Source organism: Nomascus leucogenys, chromosome 21 (assembly GCF_006542625.1).
Source record: "Nomascus leucogenys isolate Asia chromosome 21, Asia_NLE_v1, whole genome shotgun sequence".
NCBI lineage: Eukaryota > Metazoa > Chordata > Mammalia > Primates > Hylobatidae > Nomascus > Nomascus leucogenys.
In genome coordinates, this window is record NC_044401.1 from 51,153,702 (window position 1) to 51,177,716 (window position 24,015).

The 24,015-nt window shown below is 44.3% G+C and overlaps 1 protein-coding gene across 3 annotated transcripts in view; it reads right to left on the minus strand.

Moving 5' to 3' along the window:
• Positions 1 to 24,015, minus strand: part of LSM3 (LSM3 homolog, U6 small nuclear RNA and mRNA degradation associated) — a 52,416-nt gene that overhangs the window by 8,652 nt on the left and 19,749 nt on the right. The gene's annotated exons all lie outside the window — the stretch shown is intronic.

Sequence of the window (24,015 nt, forward strand, 5' to 3'; positions counted from 1 at the left end):
AAAGCAGCAGAAGAGAGGTGATTCATCACATACAAGGCATCCTTAATAAGAAATACAGCTGGTTTTTTTATCAGAAACCGAGGAGGCCAGAAGACAATGGGATGACTTACTCAAAATATTGAAAGAATAAAATGGTTAACCAATACTTTTATATCCAGGAAAAATATTCTTCAAAAATGAAAGAGAAATGAAGACATTTCCAGATAAAGAAAAACTGAGAGAGTTCATTGCTAGTAGACCTGCCCTGCAAGAAGTGTAAAGGAGGTCGTTGAGATTGAAATGAAAGGACACTAAAAAGTAACTTGAATCTACATGAAGAAATGAAGAAAACCAGTATAAGTAATCATGTAAATAAATAGAAGAGTCAGTATAAAGGCATTTGTGGTTTGTAACTCCTCTTTTTTTCTATATGATTTCAAAAATAACTACATAAACAAATAATAATAAATATACATTGATGGGCACATGATGCATAAAGATGTAACTGATGACAATAACAACATAAACAGACGGGAGAACAGAATACAGAAGTAATGTTTATTATACTATTGAAATTAGTTGGTACTAATTTGAACTTATCTAATTGTTATAAATTAATTATAATCCTCAGGCAACCACTAAGAAAATAACTAAAAAGTATATAGTAAAATAAACGAGAAGGAAATCAAAATGGTATATGGAAAATATTTATCTAACATAAAAGAAGGCAGCAATGAAATGAAATTGAGGGACAAAAAATATGAGATATAGAAAAAATAGCAAAATGGCAGGAGTATGACCCTCTCCATCAGCAATTACATTAAATGTAAATGGTTTAAACTCTACAATTAAATGACAGATTTTTCAGAATGGGTTAAACAAACAAACCATGATCAAACTCTATACTGTCTACAAGAGACCCACTTGAGATCCAAGGACATGAATTGAACGAAAGCGAGAGAACAGAAAAAGGCAACACATGCAAATAGTAACCAAAAGAGAGTTGAAATGGCTATACTGATATCATACAAAATAGACTTTAAGGTATCAATTGTCACAAGAGACAAAGAAGAACACTGTATAATGATAAAAGGGTCAATCCATCAAGAATATATACGAATTACAAACATATATGCACCCCAAAAAAGAGACGCAAAATATATGAAGCAAAAACTGACAGAATTGAAGGAAGAAATAGACAGCTCTACATATTCTAGATATTTCAACACCTCACTTTCAATAATGGATAGAAAAACTAGATGAAAGATAAACAAAGAAATAGGAGACTTGAACAAGTTTATAGTGTTATAACTATAACTATAGTTATAGTTATAAACCAACGAGACCTACCACATATACAAAACACCCAAGAAACAACAAAACACATATTCTTCTCAAGTGCACATGAAACATTCTCCAGGTAGAACATATGTTAGGTCACAAAACAAGTTGTAATAAATTTTAAGATTGAAATCATAAAATGTATATTCTCCAATCTCAGTGGGATGAAATTAGAAATGAATAACAGAATAAAAACTGGAAATTTCACAAGTATGTGGAAATTTAAAAACACACTCTTAAATGACCAATGGCTCAATAAAAAATCACAAGGGAAATTTAAAAATACCCTGAGATAAATGAAAATAAAAACACAATAAAAAATTATGGGATGCAGTGAGAGCAGTGTGCAGAGGGATATATATATATATAGCTGTAAATGCCTACATTAAAGAAGAAAGGTCTCAAATAACCTAACTTTATGTCTTAAGGAAGCAGAAAAAGAAGAGCAAACTAAATCAAAGCAAGCGGAAGAAGGGAAATAATGAAGATAAGAGCAGAGATACATGAAATGGAGTAGAAAAACAATAAAGAGAATCAATGAAATTAAAAGTTGGTTCCTTGAAAAGGTTTTTTAAAATTGACAAACCCTTAGCTAGATTGCCTAAGCAAAAACAGAGAAGACTCACATTACTCAAAAAGCAGAAATAAAAGTGGAGACATTACTAATGACCTTACAGAAATAAAAGAGTATAAGCAAATAATACGAATAATTGTACACCAACAAATTAGAAAACCCAGATAAAATGGACAAATTCCTAGAAACATACAGACTACCAAAATTAACTCAAGAAGAAATAGAAATGCTGAATAGACCTATAACAAGTAAAGATATGAAATCAGTAATCAAAGAACTTTTAACAGAGAAAATCTCAGGACCAAATAGCTTCATTGGTGAATTCTACCAAATGTTTAAAGAAGAATTAAAATGAATGTTTCTCAACTCTTTCAAAAAATAGAAGAGGCAGAAATACTATTTAACTCATTTTATGAGGCCAAAATTACTCTGATACCAAAGTCACACACACATATAACAAGAAAAAAAACGAGAGGCTCATATTCCTATGAATATAGATGTAAAAATCTTCAACAGAATACTAGCAAACTGATTCTAGCAGCATGTTAAAAAATTACACCCCGGCCAGGCATGGTGGCTCATGCCTGTAATCCCAGCACTTTGGGAGGCCAAGGCAGGTGGATCACGAGGTCAGGAGATCGAGACCATCCTGGCTAGCAAGGTGAAACCCCGTCTCTACCAAAAATACAAAAAATCAGGCAGGCATGGTGGTGGGCACCTGTAGTCCCAGCTACTCGGGAGGCTGAGGCAGGAGAATGGCGTGAACCTGGGAGGTGGAGCTTGCAGTGAGCCAAGATTGCCCCACTGTACTCCAGCCTGGGTGACAGACAGAGACTCCGTCTCAAAAAAAAAAAGTATGTATATATACCCCATACCAAGCAGAATTTATCCCAGAAATGCAAGGGTGGTTCAACATACAAAAATCAGTCAACACAGTACACCATATTAATAGATGAAGTAAAAAAGAAAAAAAAGCCAGTGATAATTGATGCAGAAAAGGATGTGACAAAACCCAACACTCTCTTATGTTAAAACAAACAAACAAAAAACACTCAGCAATCTGGGAATAGAAAAGAAATTCTTCAACATGATTAAGGACACCTATGAAAAATCCAGAGTTAACATTAGACTTAATGGGAAACCTACAGAATGAAAAAAATATCTTCAGACCACTTACCTAATAAAAGATTAATATCTAGAATACATAAGGAACTAAAACTCAATAATGACAAAACAACTCAAAAAATGAGCTAAGGGCTGGTTGCTGTGGCTCACGCCTGTAATCCCAGCACTTTGGGAGGCCAAGGCGGGTGGATCACGAGGTCAGCAGTTAGAGACCAGCCTGGTCAATGTAGTGAAACCCTGCCTCTACTAAAAATACAAAAAATTAGCTGGGTGTGGTGGCATGTGCCTGTAATCCCAGCTACTCGGGAGGCTGAGGCAGGAGAATCACTTGAACCTGGGAAGTGGAGATTGCAGTGAGATAACGCCATTGCACTCCAATCCGGGCGACAGTGTGAGATTCCATCTCAAAAGAAAAAAAAAAAAAGAGCTAAGTACTCAAATAGACATTTCAGGAAGATATAGAAATGGCCAATAAGCACACAAAAGATGCTTATCTTCATTAATCATTGGAGAAACGCCAATCAAAACTACCACGAGGCTGGGCGTGATGGCTCATGCCTGTAATCCCAACACTTTGGGAGGCCGAGGTGGGCCAACTGCTTAAGCCCAAGGCTCAGGATCAGCCTGGGCAACATGGCAAAACCCTGTCTCTACAAAAAAAAAATGCAAAAATTAGCTGTGCATGGTGATGTGTACCTATAGTTCCAGCTATAGGTGCCAGGGCAGGAGGACCACTTGAGCCCAGGAGTTTGAGGCTGCGGTGAGCTGTGATTGTGCCACTGCTCTCCAGTCTGGGTGACAGAGTGAGACCTTGTCAAAAAAAAAGGAAAGAAAGAGAGGGAGAGGAAGGAAGGGAGGGAGGGAGGGAGGAAGGAAGGAAGGAAGGAAGGAAGGAAGGAAGGAAGGAAGGAAGGAAGGAAGGAAGGAAAAGGAAGGAAGGAAGGAAGAAAGGAAGGAAGGAGGGAGGGAGGGGAAGGGAGGGAGGGAGGGAGGAAGGAAAGAAAGAAAGGGAAGGAAGGAAGACGAAGGAAGGAAAGAAGGAAGAAAGAAAGAGGGAAAGAGAGAGAAAGAAAGAAAAAGAAAGAAAGAAAGAAAGAAAGAAAGAAAGAAAGAAAGAAAGAAAGAAAGAAAGAAAGAAAGAAAGAAAACCACTGTGAGATATCACTGCCCAGCCCCTAGAATGGCTATGATTTAAAAAACAAAAAATAACAAATGTTAGCAAAGATGTTTAGAAACTGGAGGGAGGAATGTAAAATGGTGCTGCTGCTGGGAAAAAGAGTTTGGCTATTCTTCAAAAAGCTAAACAGAATTACTATATGAGCCAGCCATTCTGCTCCTAAGTACATACCCCAGATAACTGAAGACAGGTGTTCAAAGAAAAAGTTCTACAAGAATTTCATAGCAGCACTATTCACAACAGCCAAATGAATAAACGTAATATTGTATATCCACACAATAGGACACTATTCAGACATAAGAAGGAATGAAGTACTGATTCATACTTCAACTTGGATAAAGACATTTTGCTAAGGAAAGAAGACAGACACAAAAGGCCATGACTTGCATGATCCCATTTATATGAAGTGTCCAGAACAGGTGAATCTATACAGACAGAAAGCAAATTAGCTGTTTTCAGGGGCTGAGGAGAGGGGAAAATGGGAATGACTGCTGGATGAGTCTGAGGTTTCTTTTGAATGAATGAAAATGTTCTGGAATTAGATAGTGGTGATGGTTGCACTATCCTGTGAATGCACTAAAAGCCACTGAATTGTATATTTTAAAATGGCTAAAATGGTGAATTTTATGTTATATGAATTTTACCTCAATAAAAAACAGTATAGCATGCCAACCTTGCCAGTCTCTCCCCTAGGCAGGCTCCTTAGCTGTGCTTCTAGCAAAGAGCCAGCAGGGAGCTTCTGCTGATGCCTTCCTTGGAAAAACCTGTCTGTTCTGTGGCCATGTGCTCATTTTCATACAGCTTTTGCCATGCACTGGGTCCCTTGGTGTAAGAAGAGGTGATACGGAATCTTAGGAAGGTAAATCAGATCCTTTGTGAGTTCTCAGACGGTGGTGCTGGTCAATGCACTGTTGGCGGGAAAGGCAACGAGAAGGAGAAGTGGGGCCAAATGGCCTGAACTGTGAAGGCCTGAAGGGATAAGGCCAGGTGTCAACAGCGCATATTTCAAAAAAGGAAGTTCAAACTCAAGAAAATTTTCCTGGCCGCACACGGTGGCTCACGCTTGTAATCCCAGCACTTTGGGAGGCCGAGGCGGGCAGATCACGAGGTCAGGAGATCGAGACTCATCCCGGCTAACACGGCGAAACCCCATCTCTACTAAAAAAAATTCAAAAAATTAGCCGGGGGTGGTGGCAGGCCCCTGTAGTCCCAGCTACTTGCGGGGCTGAGGCAGGAGAATGGTGTGAACCCAGGAGGCAGAGCTTGCAGTGAGCCGAGATCGAGCCACTGCACTCCAGCCTGGGCAACAGAGCAAGAGTCCATCTCAAAAAAAAAAAAAAAAAAAAAAAAAAAAAAAAAAAGAAAGAAAGTGAAACAAAAAAGAAAAAAGAAAAATTTCCTGAGATGTCCTAGGCCATACAAGCACTTTTGGGATGGGGCCCCTAGAAAAACAACATGACTTTCCACCTCTGTTAAAAGCCAAAGCCTCTGTTTTTGGTGCAGGATGGTGATCAGTTTACATACACTGTCTCTATTGATTCTTTCAGCAACTCTTTGGGATACATGTCCTCACTGTGCAAATGGGAGAATTGTTTCCTGTAAAGCTAAGTAACTAGGGTGTGATCGCAGGGCTGAGAGGTGGAGGTGTCTGTGAACAGGGCCGCTGCTTTCCGTGATCCATGCTCTTTCTGCAATGAAGTTTGGCCGATACACGGCAAGTCGGCCACCACTGACTGCTCCAGGGCTCCTGGCAGACATTATTAATCAATCACAGCTTCTTTTCCCTCCGAGTGTGGACTTAGCTTTACCATCCTCCGCAAAACAGCCCTCGGGCAGCCACTATTAACCATAACTGGCACATCACATGAAAAATCCTCTGCCATCCCAGCATCACACACGAGTCTGTCTCCCTCTATCTGAACTGGCATGTCCTGAATCTACCTTTAAGCCAACAGAAGAGTCCAAGTCAATGCAAAAGACCGCTGTAGAGGATGTAGCCATTTCTTGCCAGAGGCCTAAATGAGGTGTAGTTTTGAGAGCCCGGGGAACAGTGGGCCAGTTGAAGACGAACGGACAAGTCAGGAAACTGAAAGAAGGCAGGGGACCAGGGGATCAGGGTCCCAGCCTCCTGTCTGCTTCATCACCAGAACTGGCCAATCAGTGCCAGTAATTGGAAGGGGCACATGACCTGGGCTGGGCCAACCATAATGAATCCTGGGGCTTTGGTTGGCATTTCGGGAATGAAATGGGTGACTGAGCTGCAGAATGTCCACTAGGGGCTGCTGCGCCATCCTGTCACCACGAGGGGAACGAGGGGAGCATCTGACTGAGAATGGAGTCAATAGCAGAGTGAGCAGAGCCAAGGGACGGAGCAAGACCGATTCTTGGTAGCATTGCCTGTGCTCCTGAATGCAGCCATGTCTACAGTCAGCTCCTGCTGCTCTTTTTTTTTTTTCTTAAGCCAGTTTGAGGTTTTATTTTGTTGTTGTTAATTGCTAATGAAAAAGTCCTTGATACTGTCATCTATTTGTCTCCCATAACTGTTCTTTGCCTCAATTTTCATTAAAAATTATGCCCTTGGCCCAGTGCAGTGGCTCACACCTGTAATCCTAGCACTTTGGGATGCTGAGGAGGGAGGATTGTTTTTGAGGCCAGGGGTTTGAGACCAGCTTGGGCAACATAGTGAGGCCCCTCTCTACAAAAAGTACACACACACACACACACACACACAATTAGCCAGGTGTGGTGGCACACATCTGTAGGCCCAGCTGCTTGGGATGCTGAAACTGGAGGATTGCTCAAGCTCAGGAGGTCAAGGTTGCAGTGAGCCATCATTAAGTTGTTGCATTCCAGCTTGGGTGACAGAGCGAGACCCTGTCTCAAGAAAATAAAAAAATGCCCTTCATCATTGTGGACTGAGCATCTCTCCCTTATCTTTACCCAAATTATTACCCCCTTCTCTGCTCTTCCTGCTGTATGCCGGCCTAAAGGACCTCCTGGGCTACCTGCTCCAACCACCCCCACCGCCACTTCAGGTTTATGACAGGGAGCCGCCAGGTGAGCCTCTGAGTGTCTTTTAGAAAACCTCCTTCTATGTCAGGAACTTTGTATTTATTACCCCATGTTCCCTATGAAGAAATCATGGCATAAACTCCTCAGAGAGCAGTGCCAGGAAAACGTAGGTGCCATTGTTATCCCATTTTCACAGTGGGAAGCTGGGGCGCTGAGAGATTAAGTTTCTTGTCTAAGGTCATGCAGTTGTTCTGTGGGGCCAGGATTTAAACCCAGAGTTTCATCATTGCGGTATCCTGTCCCATTCAGTGAGGGGCCACCATCACTGTAGTCAAGCAGCCACTCCAGCGGGCTGATGTGTGATGGCCTTCTTGTCCCTGACCACCCGCCCTTCCAGCCTTCCCATCTACCAGCTACCCCAAATCTTCTTTATAAGGAGTCATCTACAACTGGAGAAGAGGGAGGGTGGCCATGTTCAGCCCCTCTGCTTTCAAATGCAGGCGTGAAAACCGTCACCTGGGATGACTCGAAGTGAACTTGCTCCACAGTTATCTTTTTCAGCACACTCGGCTTCAGAATCAGCAAAACCTGATGCGATAAAACCTGGGTCAATCTGCACTTTACTATCCTGCTATCTCTGTTAACAACCATTTGACAGTCCTACCTAGGAGGTGTGGCTGAGAGGAATCACGAACCCGGAGTTAAGACATACATCCCAGGCCTGGCCTATGGACAACTTCAGGTCACTTTCTTCTCTTTCCTCCGCTGATCATCACTTTGTACATCTGTAAAACTGGGAAGTGGAGAGGTGGGGTCTGATAAGAGTTTTATTTCCCAAAGAATTTTCAATAAATTGAAAAAGAAAGAAAACATAGAAGGCTTCCCCCTCCTGGGCCAGTGATTTTGGGAATACGGTGTAGAACAAAGTTAAACAAAACTGTATTTCCTACAGGACTTCTTGGAAACCTCAGTCTGCTCTTACGAATTGTGGGTCCTAACAGGGAGGTAGACCACGTAGCGCTTCCCACACTTCCGCAACAAAGAAAACCTTCCTGGGTACAGTATCCTGGGGCTGTGTGGTGTGAAACAGACTTTGGGAAAAGTTAGATGTGGTCATCTGTAGGATCCCTTTCAGCTCTGAGAAGTTAAAACTCAAAGTGCATTATTTTGACTTAGGGCTCTGTGAGATGCTGAACTATATGTCCTGAGTGATGAACAACCACAAAAATCATGGTCAGTAAAGTTAGATGAAGTTCACTTGTAATTGTAGAATTGTAGTTGCTGTGTGTCATGGATGGTAATGGCCCAACAAACAGAACTTTCGATGGCCTTGGGTCTTGCTGGGCAACAGGGAGCTATGCAGTAAGCCAGCCTTGCAATTCCTTTTTTGGAAATCTGAGGATATATAGATGATCCTTTCCACACCCCCAAAGCCTAGGTTGAATATAAAGTCAGAAGCTCATGGCTTAAGGAAGGTGCCTTAGAGACTCTGCGTTGCAAAATCAAAAAGGCTTTGAACTTTAGGAGAAGGACCAGACACAGAAGAACAAAGGTCTGTTGCTGTCCGTGTTGTCTGGAGGAAAGCCAAAAGGCAAAATGAGCTAACAAGCATCTCTGTGAATCCTCCTGAGGAAGAAATCAATTCCACAGCAGCCCTGATTACTAATTATAAAAATGTGCATAATGTCATTGACACTCTATTTGGGGAGTTTTCTTTATTGTTTTATTTTGGTGAGTACAGAAAGTACCCATAGAAGAGAAATTAATGGATTCACTCTTGATTGAAGTCCTCCAAGTCAATTTTCACTCAAAATTGAATTTTCCCACCATGAGAGTTCCCAGGAAGCAGAGGGGTATAGGGCAAAGAGTGTGGCTTTGGAGTCAGACATTTATTCAACAAATGTGTATTCCAGTGGCCACTATGTGCCAACCACTGAGAATACAGCAGCAAACGAGAGTCAGAAATCCCAGCTGGGTGCAATGGCTCACGCCTGTAATCCCAGCACTTTGGGAGGCTGAGATGGGAGGATCACTTGAGTCCAGGAGTTCAAGACCAGCCTGGGCAACATAGTGAGCTCCCATCTCTACAAAAAAATTTTAAAAATTAGCCAGGTGTGTTGGTTCATACCTGTAGTCCTAGCTACTCGGGAGGTTGAGGCTGAGGTGTGAAGCTTGCTTAAGCCCAGGAGTTTGAGGCTACAGTGAGCTGTGGTGGTGCCACTGCACTTTAGCCTGGGCCACAGAGCTACACCTTGTCTAGAATTAAAAAAAAAAAGTCTCTATCCTAATACAGCTGCCACCCTGGCTCTGTTGCTCATCAGCTGTGTGAGCTTAGACAAGTCACTTGATCTCTCTGAGCCTTAGCTCGTTACAGCATGGTCACAGGATTGTTGGGAAAGCTAAATGTCAGATCTTATTTGTAGCGTGTCTGGCCCATGGCCTAACACATAACCAGCCTTCCAGTAATGGTAGTCAGAATTCTGACTCTTGCAGCCAGAGGAGGAAAAGGGAGTTTCGATGGTTTCAGGGGGTTTCTCTCCAAAGGCTAAGCCTTTAAGGGAGGTATAGGATGAGCAGGGGCATCTGAGAACAACAGTATACCTCCATGAATAAAGCCCTGCTTTTGCTCTCTGCACCTCACCTAACCCCCCACTCTCTCCCAGGTTCACCAGCATAGACAGGTGCTGGGCTGCTGACCCCTAGGCCCCAGGCCCCTATCCAGTTGGCTGTGTTTTCACACAGAGCCAGCTTCCCAGTCACAAGGTCAACCCCACCTGCCCTGGCCTCCTGGGTCCCCTCCAAGGTTGTAGACATGCCTCCATCCCAGCCTGGAGCAGGCATCCCTGTCAGGCACTCAGAGGCCATCAGGAGGCAGGTGGGACAGATCTATTCCCACTATACCCAAGAGCAGCTCAGTCACACCCCTGGGAGGCTGAAGACAGGGGCTCTGTGCTTGGCCTGCCACTCTCTTGCCTCCTGCCATGAGATGCTTACCTCTGCCCTCTGAGTCCAGTTCTTCCTCTGTAGACAAAAGGGGTTTGATCAGACCACCCTATGGTCAGACCCCTGGCTTCATCATTCTGCAAGGTCCAACTGCTCCTCACACAAAACACCTGGCAGAAATTTGGAACCAGTCAAACCTCAGTTTGCTCAGTGTTATCTCCACTGTATGAGCTCAGTTTTTCTGTCTGCAAAAAAGTGGGGTTTATAATCCCCACTTTTAAATCAAGACTATTGACACACTGGAAGGAACGTGGGTCTTGAGTTGGATAGGCTTGAGTGCGAATACTGGTTTTGCCATTTGCAAGGCCACTCACTTTCTCTCTCTAGTGAAACTGAAGCCTCAGTTTCTTCATCTGCAAAATAGGCCTGTAGTATCTCCCTTGAAGAATTGTTGAGGTAAATGAAGCAAGCCATGCATCACACCTGCACATAGCAGAGGATTAAGGCTGGGGAGCTCTTATTATTGTGGTTGTAAGTTACTCTAAAATGAGGGCCTGGCTAAGCTGATACCATCCCCAATTTCCACCACTGTGCTCACCCTCTCTGGGTTTTTGGTGCTGGGGTTTCTCCAGTCTCTCCTCAGTAACAGAGCTTCCCGTGGCTGAAAGCTACATCCAGAGGGATTCCAGGGGCTCCCAGGATTCCTTTCAGGCTACAGAGTCCATGGTCCATGCAACCCTTCCTGTTGAAAGTTATATTCTCAAATACATATGAGGTGTCCTCAAACATATAATAGCCTCCCTCCCTGTTCTCCTGGCTCGTGTGCTGTAGCAGACATAAATCCCTTCTGTGTGTCATTTCAATCTCACATTTTCTCACCCCACAGAGCCCTTTGTCCCTGCGCACTGCTGCACAGCTTGGATTGTCTATTCAGAAGAGGATGTGGCACCAAAAGGGACTAGAATCTCTGAATCTTAGGGTTGGAGGAAAATGAGTGGTACTTAGTTGAACCCCTCTTCTGATTGAACTTTCTCTACCCCACCTTTTGACGAGGGTTTATTCAGTCTATTCTTACTTCCAAGGAAGGGAAACTCACTAAAGAGAAAGGTGGGGCATGTCATCACCCACATAGTTGCCAGTTAGCTGACTGGTTCTCTTGGAAAAATGACATTCAACAGCGACAGAAAAGCTTCTATCATGGGCAAGCCATCTGGGAATAATAGCTCCAGAGAACAATACTGTTTTCTTGTCCACCCCCTCCTCAACTCTGCACTTTGTGGTCACAAAAAAATGAAGATAATTCATTTTTTTCTCTAGAATAACACAACTTTGTTAATATGTCTCTTTCATTCACCCACCCACTAAACATTCCCGTAAGGAATCTACTTCAGATGCCCACAGAGAATGCATTTCAATTCCCAACATAATGAGCCAGCTTCCAGAAGGAGGAGGAGAACCATTTAGAGGCACAGAAAAATCATACCCTCCGCCAAATACCCTTTTCCACCTTCCAACGGGGAGCTCAGAGCCATCCTAGGACGTGACTCAGTGGGGAGCATTGTTTTCATTGTGCAGCTTCAGAAACTGAGGCACAGAGAAGTGAAGGTCACCCAAAAAATGTGAGGCATGAGCAGCACTAAATCCCAGGAATCTAAGACCTCCCAGCATAGTAATTCAGCCCCTAGGATAAATGTTTGTCTTGCTAGCCAGGGAAATTTACTGTGGCCTTTACAGAAGGCTTCTTCAGGCTCAAGATTATAAACAGGGAAACAGGACCTGGCAATTAGTTGAATGATTCACTGGCAGAGAAAGCTTTCAAGTAGGAAAAGGATCAATGAGGTGAAAAAAAAAAAAAAAAAAAGAAACATCTTTTAAGAAGTTGTCGCCCCGCACCCTCACTGCCTTACATTGTTTTAATTCTTCATGCTCAGTGTCTTCATTAAACATTTTTGAAGTGGGTTTTTATTTTGTTACTTTGTTTTGCTTTTTCTGTCAAGGTTATTTGATCGCATCTCCAACTTAGATTACTTCTCAGGTTGAACTGAACACAATCCTTGCCCAGTGAAACAGACAGCCTTCTTGCTTATGGGAAGTATAAGCTTATGGTCCATGCAACCCTTCTCATTGAAAGTTGTATTCTCAAATACATATGATGTGTCCTCAAACATATAATACCCTCCTTCCCTCTTCTCCAGGCTCATGTGTTGTAGCAGACATAAATCCTTCCTGTGCATCATTCCAATCTCACATTTTCTCACCCCACAGAGCCCTTTGTCCCCTCCAAGAGGCCATGAATTAATAAAAAACAGATAAATGAAATAAATAGTAAATGATAAAAAAATAAAAATGATAAATAATTTAAAAAAGAGATAAATAATAAATGACTGAGAGGCCATGGAATAATAAAAAAACACAACTGGAAATGGCTGAGATACAGCGTGTTCTGTTTTGCTGCCATGCTGAGGCCATGGACACAGGTTGGCGTGACAGCTCCGAGGGAGCCACCTGAGGAGTGGCCAACTCAGCAGCTTCTCTCCTTTATGCCCCTTGTTACCAGCAGTGGAGACAGCATGGGCTTTCCAGCTCTGCCATGTCCTTGCTGCATAACTTCAGCAAGTTGGGCAAGCTTTCTGAGTCTCGGTTTTCTCAGTCAGTCCTGCTCACCGGCAGGCTCCGTGGGGGTGGGGCTGTGCCTGTGGTGCTCAGCACTGTCTTCTTAAGCGCCTAGCAGATAACAGGCATTCAGCACATTTCTGCTACGTGAAGGAACGGAATAAGAATATTCTTACCGCTATTGGTGGATCATGGTGAGGATTAAATGAGAAATTGTAAATAAAAGCCTAGAGTGTTTTAGATGTGCATGACACAGTAGCTCTTCCATTGCCAGACGCCTTCCTTCAGTGTCAGCATGGGGAAAGAATCTAGATGTTGCACCGAAGAGCCCCTTGTTCTGCAGATGAGCAAACGGAGCCTCAGATCTGTAGATCTGTTCATTTGTGCATTCATTCATTTCACATAGAGGGGACTATCAAGACAGAAAGAGTCTCCATGCTTATGAAGCTTACATTCTAGTGGGAGGAGACAGTAAATGAGTAGACAAATATATAAACAAGACTAGTGTCACATACTAACAAAGTGCTATGGCGAGCAAGAACACAGGGGAGTGTAATGGAGGGGGGTTGGGAATGGGGGGGTACACTGCATGGGGACTAGGTGTGGCCTCTCTGTAGAGGAGGCATAGGATATAAAAGTGGACCTGAATGACCAGATGGAGAGAGTCATACCAAACTCAGGGGCAAGAGTGTTCTAGAACACTGCCTTTTGGGTGTTTGCTCTCACTGGTCTTTTTTGTAGGAAGCGGGGACATGACTTTTATTTTGACATAATTTCAGACGTACAGAAAAATTCCAAGCATAGTACAAGGAAATCTCATCTTCTCAATTCGCTAATTGTTTACGTTTTGCCTCATTCTCTGTCCTCTCTCTAAGTATACAATATACACATCACACACATACACACACACACACACACACACATTTTCACAGAACTATTTGAGAGTGCACAGTGTGAACATACTGCCCTTTCACCCTGTACTTCAGTGTGTACTGCCTAAGAATAAGAACATTCGCTTACATAACCACAGTCCATATCTAATCTACAACGCATGGTTAAATGGTATCAATTGCTCCAACAATAACCTTTTTAAATTGCACATATTTTTCCAGGCCAAGGGTCATATATTACACTGAGTCCTCATGTTTCTTTAGTTTTCTTTAGTCTGGAACAGTTCCTTAGCCATTCTTTGTCTTTCTTGACCCTGACATTTTTTAAAGAGTGCAGGCCAGTTATTCTGTGAGACGTCCTTTCATTTGGGTCTGCTGATATTTCCTGAGGATTAGTTTCAGGTGACACCGTTGTGGCAGGAACACCACAGAAGTGATGTTGTGTCCCCCTCAGTGCATCACAGCAGGAGGCACGTGGTGCTGTTTGTCCCTACGTTGGGGACGTTAACGTTGGTTGATTGGTTTAGGTAGTCTCCTCCAGGTTTCTCCACTAAAAAATTGCCTTTTCTCCCTTTTTAATGAATGAGTAATTTGTGGGGAGGCACTTTTAGAATGTAAGTGCTCTGATCCTCATTAGTTTTAGCATACTCCATCTTCTACAACTTATTAGTTGCCATTGTACTGTAAGGAAGAGCTTTTCCTTCTCCCCCATTTACTTTATTTATTTATTTATTTTTATTTTTTTGACACAGTATCTTGCTCTGTCATCCAAGTTGGAGGGCAGTGGTGCAATCACAGTACCCTGCAGCCTTGACCTCCTGGACTCAAGGGATCCTCCCACCTCAGCCTCCTGAGTAGCTGGGACTACAAGCGCACCACCAAGCCCAGCTAATTTTTTGATTTTTTGTAGAGACAGTATCACGCTATGTTGCCCAGGCTGGTCTCAAACTCCTGGGCTCAAGCGATCCTCCACCCTCAGCCTCCCAAAGTGCTGGGATTTCAGGCGTGAGCCACCATGCCTGGCCCTACCCATTTATTTATATAATCATATATTTCTTTACATAACTATGAACTCATGGCTTTTTATTTTATTCACTAGGTTATAATCCACTGCTATCAGACCATCTCGGATTTGACCAATGAGAGCCCTTCAGACTGGGTTCTGTGTCTTTTTACACAGCCTCACCATTCTTCAGGTATTTCCTTGCCTTCTGGCACAGTAAGATATTTTGGGCTCATCTGGTACTTTCCCTGCCCCAGCCCTGGAATCAGCCCTTTCTCCAATGAGCCTGGTTCTTTTGGTGTTAAAAGATATTTAGAACCCAAGATCTGGGGGCTGGGTGGGCTCCTGCCACCAGGTGTGTTACCACTTCCAGGACCTCTCTGGGGACAGAGCTAGAAAGCTTCTTGAACTCTGATGTGCATATGAGTGACTAGGAATATTGGTGAAATGCAGATCCTCATTCACTGGGTCAGATCTGCCCACAGGGGTGCATTGGAGACTCTGCCTGTCTCACAAGCTTCCAGGGCATGCAGATGATACTGGTCCACAAGGCTCATCTTGAGCACCAAGGATGTAGGACAGTGGTTCTCAAAAGTTGGTGTGCATGGGAGTCACCTGGAGGGCTTGGTAAAATACATATTCCTGGGCCCTACTCCCAAAGTTTCCAATTCAATAACCTTGGGCTAGGACCTGAGAATCTGCATTTCTAACAAGTTCCCAGGTGATGCTGTTCTTGCTGATCTGAGACGACACCTTGGGAACCACAAGATCTAGGACACTGGTTCCTAAAAGTGACTACACATTGGAATTCTTGGGGAGGTTTTGTTTCCGTTTTTGTTTTAAAAATGGATCATTAAGGCCCCAGAGATAATTTAACTGGTGTAAGATGTGGCCTAGGCATTGAGAGTTTTATGATCTCCATGAGTGGTTCTGTTGCTCAACATGATTTGAAAAGAGTGTTCCAGGAAGAGGCAGGAGCAAATGCAAAGGCCTTTAAGAAGAAATGAGCTCGATATTTTCAAGGAATGGCAAGGAGGCCAGTGTGGCTGGACAGGAGTTGAAGCCAGAGAGGCCAGGGCGGATTGAATCAGGAGGTGGTGAGATGGGTCAGGATTGTGGTTGTTACTCTGGTGAGACAGGCCACCAGAGGGCTTTACACAGAGTGATGTGATCTGAAGGCCTTCACCAGGGCCTTCATCCAGCAGTTTCAAGGCCAGCTCTCCTCCTGTCAGTCAAGCGCTTTCTACCCAAAGCAGTTTGGCTTGTGATGAGTAAAGGATGAAATAGCTTCACAGCCTTCTCTAAGTGCTCCCCATACTTTAAATCTTGCCCATGGATTTTGTTCAGAGTTACTGTCCAAGGCTTTGAAACCCTTGAAGGGTAAATTTAGGCACAGTAATAAAGTATTACATCATGGGAGAAGGACTTGTGGATGAGGGGCATTCAGGAGTGCTTTGCTTTAAGAAAACTTCACATACGTTGCACAACTGTGAATATACTTAACAGTACTGAACTGCACACTTATAAAATGGTTAAGATGGTAAATTTTGTTATGCATTTTTTACTATAATAAAAAATAAAAATTAAAAAATAGTCACGATACTTTTACAAATATCTACTATACTTCACTAACACGAAAGTGACAGAAAAAAATATGCTGATAGTATAAAGAAGCTAAAATGTAAGATGATCAATTGATGCACATCATTTACATGTTGAGCAATTCTCAAAGATGTCAAGGGGCAGGAATGATCCTTCGAGGAAAAGTAACTTAGACCAAGAGAATTTTAAAGCTTCAGGAAAGGCTGATATTCATCATGCATATGAAGACAAGCCTGCCAAGCACTGAATTCTCCGATTTGTTCATTTTTCCTTGTTCTTCAGGAAAGTCAGCATGGGTATTTCATTACCATATGGAAAACTATGTTGTACCATTAAGAATAATAAAGAATTCGGCAGGGCACAGTGGCTCACACCTGTAATCCCAGCACTTTGGGAGGCTGAGGTGGGTGGATCACGAGGTCAGGAGTTTGAGACCAGCCTGGCCAGCATGGAGAAACCCACCTCTACTAAAAATACAAAAAAAAAAAAAAAATCAGCTGGGCCTGGTGGCACACGCCTGTAGTCCCAGCTACTTGGGAGGCTGAGGCAGGAGAATTCTTTGAACCTGGCAGGCGGAGGTTGCAGTGAGCTGAGATTAGGCCACTGCACTCCAGCCTGAGTGAGAGAGCAAGACTCTGTCTCAAAAAAACAAACAAAAAAACAAACAAAAAAACCCAAAAATTAGCCAGGTGTGACGGCAGGCACCTGTAATCCCAGCTACTTGGGAGGCTGAGGCAGGAGAATCGCTTGAACCTGGGAGGCGGAGGTTGCAGCAGTGAGCCGAGATCACACCATTGCACTCCAGCCTGGGGGATACGAGGGAGACTTCATCTCAAAATAATAATAATAATAATAATAATAATAATAATAATAATAATAATAAAGAATTTAAGCCAAGCCTTAAAAAAAGAAAGAATGTATAAACCTTTGAGCTTGGGAAATGGAAAAAGTTGGGGACAACTATTCACTTTAACAAAATAATTCTTTCTGTGAGGCTTTGTGCCTGGTTTCATCTATGAAACAGTGTTCTTCTAGAGCACAAAAAGCACTCGACACAGTGTTGCAGAAATATGACAAGCCTAGAAGAGGCCGGCTAGAGGCCTTCTGCAATGCCAGGTCCAATGGTGTGATAATAGCTTGGAGATTTTGCTTATCTGCTTTATCTCCCAAAGGGCATTGCACAATATCAGTGTGCTTGGATTGGACAGGATTCCAGTGACACGGTTCATGTTCTATTTTGATTCTGGCAGTTGGTAACCTTTCTTCTAGGAAAGGGGAAATAAAACACCCCATTGGTGATATTCCGTTGTTCTGAGCATATGAGGGTGGTAAGGCTGCCGGCGGCAACTGACCAGAGGCAGGTGTGGTCCCTGGGTCATTTTTAGCCACACTCCCAAGCCCGATAACTGGCAGGGAGGTCTGTAACAAGCTCTGTCAACCTGGCATGAGGATGACCTGCCCTTTCCCTTGGTTATTCAAGTCCCAGGTTTTTCCTGAGCGGAAGCTGACAGTGACGTCATTGTCTCGTGATATTGTCGGGGTGACCTTGTTCATGGAGCTGGTTTCATCCATTTCTCTTCTACCTTGAAGCTGAACTGAGAAAAACATTGCTGAGAACCACAGAGCAGGAGGGCAGAGGACCCTGCAAAGGGGAGGCTCCCCTGTTCCCTCATCTGATTCCCAAACCCTTATCATGACCAGCTGTTAGCCAACCCAGTTTCTAGCAGAACTCAGCCTGGAAAAGTCATACAGGAAAAACAATGCAAGGAGAGATCGATGAAAAAATTTTTTAAGGCCGGGCGCAGTGGCTCACGCCTGTAATCCCAGCACTTTGGGAGGCCGAGGTGGGTGGATCATGAGGTCAGGAGATCGAGACCGTCCTGGCTAACACAGTGAAACCCCATCTCTACTAAAAATACAAAAAAAAAATTAGCCGGGCGTGGTGGCGGGCGCCTGTAGTCCCAGCTACTCGGGAGGCTGAGGCAGGAGAATGGCATGAACCTGGGAGGCGGAGTTTGCAATGGGCGGAGATGGCGCCACTGCACTCCAGCCTGGGCGACAGAGCGAGACTCCGTCTCAAAAAAAAAAAAAGAGAAAAAAAAAAATTTTTTTAAACATGTTGTAGTAGACTCAGCAAGGCACAAACTATGGATTAATGAAGAACAGCTTGGATCCTTGTTATAAAGACAGGTAAATATTTACAGGTGGTCTTTTCAGAAAGGCATTCAGGAGGAGATAAGAAGTATCTTATTTAGAGCTGCTGGCCCAATTAAGGGAATCAAAGATGTCCTGAGCTCCAACTCCATGGCAGGACCTGAGCTCCATCCTTGATGGACATCTTTTCATCCTCAGCCCTTCTTCCTGAGGTGGGCACTGTCACTATCCCCATTTACAGAGGAGGAAACTAAGGGTCAGAGAGCTGGAGTCTGTTATTCAGCTGGGAAGCAGCAGTGCTAGGGTTCACATGCATGATTTTTTCACTCCAAATCTGTAGGCTTTTCCTAGCACACACCAATGTCGGCTTTCAGATACTGCTACCAAGAACTCCAAACCTAGGCTCTTTTAATCAATAGCAATAGCAGAGTGATCGAGCCCTTTTCCTGAAACTCACATTGTTCAAGCTCAAAGGACACTGTATAGATGAGGACTCCAAGGCTAAGAGCAGGAAAAGGGATCTGCTCAACAGGATGGCAGAATCTGGCCTCAGGCCCCAAAGAAAGCTCTGTCCACCCATCATTCAGCCACGTGCACAGAGCCAGTGCAGCAAAACCCATCTCACCTAGAGTGCGGCTTTGTTGGTGATCTCAGTTCAGCAGGATATGGGCACCACGGGAATGGTATTTTCCCTTACAACTTTCTCCCTGGGGCCTACATATTATGTAGCTATTGTAGGGTTGGAGTTCCACAAACTGGATTTCAGAGCTTGCTGGCCAGTATTAGCTCATGTTGATTGCAAAGCAAGGACTGAAGTGGAAAAGCAAAAGAGCACAGCACCACCTGGTGTTGGCAACTAAGACATGCAGGTTTAGGAGTAAAAACAACTTCCTGCAATTTCCCTTCGTGTGAGGAATGGAAGCCCAGAATGGGCGAGGAGCTCGCCAAAAGTCACAGAGTACACGGTGATCGAGCTGTCTGATGGGTGTGATTTCCAACTCTGTGCTCCTCCCACGAGGCCTGGCCAAGGGAAAGAAAGCACAGTCTTCCCCTTCCTGAATACCAGCTTGCGCAGGGTCCCCATAGCGCCCGCGAACTCAGAAGACCCTTTCCTTCGAAAAGGGAAAGGACGGTGAAATGTTGGCCTGTGATCGGAAGAAGGAGACTGTGTAGCTGCAGGAGCAGCACACTGCACGGCTCCAGAGGCTACAGCACGAGCGGCACCACTGGAGCTGGGGCACACAGTGGCCCTTATTTAGGCTTAGAACTAGATTAGCCTGAACTCGCGGTGGCCTCAGGCAAGTCTATTTCACTGTCTTGGGCTCTTCATCCCCTTCTGTGAAACGAAGGTGCTGAATGACGCCTGGACTTCCGAGGTCTCAGACTTTTGGCCCACTCTTCCCCTGCTGACTGGCCTCCTTGCCCACCCTCCACCAGGAAAAGCCTCATCTCAGAGCCTCTGCATAGCCTCCAGTTTCTGGAATAATGCTGTTTTGTCAAATCCCCTCAGGGCCTGTTCCCTCCTGCTGTTCAGATGTCCACTCAAACGTTCTCTGCTGAGACAGACCTCTTCTGAGCCCCGTCCCTCCTCACCCTCCACAACACCATGTCACCTCCCATCTCCTCACCCACTTCAGGTCTTTCCTAGCTCTTAGCATCGTGCACATAGTTGGTCTTGCTCAAGCCTCTGTGGACAGATCCTGGCACATAGCGGACATCTGAAAATAACTTTCAATGGAACAAATCAAGTTATTTCAAATTCACTATTCTCCTGAAAACTATCTGGGGAGGAAAAGAGCAGGGACAGTTGGAATAAGCTGAAGGAGTGGCCTCCCAGTGCCCCTTCCACCTCTGTGCCTCTGACCCTGGTGTCAGTGATTTGGCAGTAACATCCCAGCACCACCCTAGCCTGCTCCTAGGGCCACTTTCCAGCCCTTACAACTGACCTTAGGACATAAGCTATTTGTCTAGCTGGTACGTGACACAGCAGGGACTCACAGCCAGGTTTCTCTGACCCCGCTGCACTGCTAGACCCTGTATGTTCAGTTTTTCACCTCACTAAGGGTCACTCTGGGGCTTGTGTCAACACTCAGAGCCCAGATCCCTGGAGCATTGCAGGTGGGTGGGACGAGCACCAAGAAAACATTCCTCTGGAGTAATCAATATCAGAAACTGCAATGGGGCATGCTGCCTCCACATCCAGACATTTCTAGAAGCAGCCAAGAAAATAAGAACCAACATGCTCTGGTTTATTAAAATTGGGCAATGAATCTAAAAGGAATTTAAAGCATTTGGCCTTATCTTCCTCATTTCTTGGTATTAGTTTTCTATGTAAATTAATAACTAGTTAGGTATCTGGAGTTGGCAAATACTGACACTTTCAGGTAAATGGTAATGGGGAGGATGGCCACGAGGGTAAAAAACTGGGGATCATTGTCCAATTGTGGAAAGGAAACCACAAGTGTCTGGAAAACAACGTGCAAAGTTCACCTTCTTTCAAACTCCCATTTGAACCTTCCATCCACAGTGCTGATCACAAAGTCCTGTTGCACTAGTCTTCTTGTCATTTAAATATTCATTCAACATTTATTGAAGACAAATTCTTGGCCAGGCCCTGTGCCAGGGGTTGTGAATATGGTCTCTGCCTGTAAGCAGCAATTTGTCTCGTGGGGCTTAGTGTTCTTCAGTCCACTCTGTTCAACTAGCCTGCCCTCCCCAGAAGCTCTGAGGACCCCCTGATACCTACCCCCAGCTTAACAGCCCTCTTGTGTTGCAGATCTCCTACCTAGACCCCTCAAGAGGACTCGGCTACCATCAGGCCCAGTCAGCCAACAAATCTGAGCTCCACCCACACTGATCCCCACACAGGTTGCTCCAGAACCTCCTGGATTCCAGAGCAATAGCTTAAAGTCTGACACTATGGTGTCAGTCTGAGGTGTGTTCCAAGAAACTTGTTACTAATAGCAAAGTACCAAAGGGATTTATTTTTCTGTAAGTTGGGGCAGACTAAAAGTTTTCCTGTGTAATAGGCATTGTGTCCAGCTCCATTTCCCCTTCCCTCTGGTTTCCTTTAGAGAACGACCCCTCCTTCTACACTCAGACCATACGGTTCAGGTGGGGATAACCTTGCTCTTAGTTCCAGGAATGGGCGTGTGACTGAGGCCTGGCCAATCAGAGCCCCACATTCTCATGGCCGTAAAAACCAGCCCACAGATAGGCACAGGGACCAAGCAAGGAGGATGAGACCACTTTAGCTGGAGGGCAGGTAGGCTGGAAGTCTGCATTCACTACAGGGAAGAGCTTGCCCACGAATGAAATCCACGTAGTTCAGCAGAGCTGAGTGACAGAGAAACATCAACTGTGCTTCTTGATCTAGCCAGGATGACTCCTGGAACTTTTATTAATTTTCTACATTGAACACAGCTGAGCATTACTCACACCTAACATCTGTTCAAACAATGGAACGTTTCTCCCTTCCTGGCAGCAGGCTAAAAGCAATATGGGCAATAGCTAAGTATTATTTGAGACAGGGTCTTGTTATGTTGCCCAGGCTGATCTTGAACTCCTGGGCTCAAGTAATCCTCCCGCCTCAGTCTCCTTAGTGGTTGAGTTTACAGGTGTGCGTCACCGCACCCAGTTTAGCTGATTAAATAAAAGGGTGTGTGAAACCACTTTCTGCCTCTTGGTGTGAAGAGGGATAGTACTCTAGTTTGTACAAATCTTCAAAAATCACTATTTGAAATTTGAAATTCGTCCATTTGTAGCTAATGATTAAGTTTAACTTGGGATACTCAAGTTACTTTTCATTTTGGGCACATTTCATCTCAAAGATGTGGTCCCATATTTTGTCCATTTTTCTTTGTGGGAGGCAAGGGCAATTCATATCAGCCTCTCATAAAACAACCAAGACCAGGATCCAGGCATGATACTTGCCGAAGAGGCTTCCCTTAGGCTAATCTGACACCTCATTGCAGAAACCACGAGTCACCAGCTCCAGTGACCACTGGCCATCCAGCTGGCTGGAGCCGAGTGCTCTGCAGACTCAGAAGTCCAAGGCGTGGCTCCCAGGGGCCCTCACAGCATAACCCCTCAGTGGACAGCACTCCTGCAGAGGAAACCTCAATGTGGACCATGGCAGGGCCCTGCTTGAGCTATCTCTGTTGTGGATTGAGTCCTAGCTCTAAAAGTACTCACACATTGCCTCCCCTCCCTCCATTTCCTAACACATAGGTGGCTATTCTGCAGTTAACCTTTTATTGTCCCTCCCCTTGTATCTTAGCAGCTAGGAAATGAAGTGGGTTGGTATGTTTTAGTTGTGTGTGCATATGAGAGTAACGGTGTCAGATATTAAGGTTCATGGGTTTTAGAAATGTGTATAATCAAGTCCTCACAGCCAAAAGTTTTAGTGTAAACCATCACTTCCAGGAGAAAAAGGAGAAAGATAACTAAGAATGAAGAGAAGAAAGTGTCCAGGAATTCAGTGTGACTATCAGAAACCACTAAAAATGAATGCAGTGCTGGCAGAACTGCAGACTGGCAGAGCAAGGCCAGATGGCCTGTCACCCCACGCCATAGTGAACAGCAGGAGCCAACAGACTGCCCAGAGCCAGGGCCTTGGCACCACACCCACACCACAGGCTCACACAGGTAGGAGGCAGGCAGGTTCAATCTTGCTGCCACGTACTAATGACCACAGGTGGCTTGAGGTCTTTGAGGTTGTTTCTTCTAACATTCTGCAGGAGGGAGTTCATTTTTCAATAGTGACTGGGCTGCTGTAAACGGGTTATCTCCTGGGACCACTACAGCTTAAGGACAAAGTGTGGGGATGGCACAAGTGAAGGGAGTCTCTCTTGCCTCCTCACCTAAGATGAAGCCTCCATCAGCTCGCCCACACTTGTTTTTCTCTTCTCCATGAACTTGCAGGGACATGTACCATTAGTAAGGAAAATAAAACCTTTTAAATATGTTTACTGAAAGCATCTTTCTTGCACAAGGCTTAAAGTACTGTGCATTTGTGAGCATATCGTGCTTGATAATGAACACCCACCCACATTCAGCTCATTTACAGACAAACCATCCACAAGTTGGATTTTCTACATTTCAAAATGGAATGACCATAGCGGAGGATGTCACGTTCTAAGTCCTGTCTTGATAAAGTTTGAGCGATTGTAACACGCTTTTACTTTCCTCTTTAGGTTTTAAGCATTATGTGTTGACTGAATCTAGAAATAAAAATAGCTTTGCTTTTAGCCAATTTCTGCTTTACTGTGTCACTGAGACATGTTGTTTGAGACCCCTCATCATTAATGGCCGATGACCCAAGAGTGGAAAAATGGTTTGAGTCATAATTATAAGCAGGTTATGATCAAGCTGAACGTCTGACCTTAGAATTAAATCAGGCCACAGAAAAGAGAAATCATGCTTTGCTCTGTCTTCTATTGCAGGGTTAATGTTTACAAGGTCCCTCTGCCCCTTTCTCCCATATTTGGGTGCTCTTCCCCATGCTTCTATGGCATCCTGCATGTGCATGATTCTATCAGCACTAATCTTACTGCCTGCAATTGTTGGTTTAAACATCTGCCTCCCCAGAAGACTTGAGGGC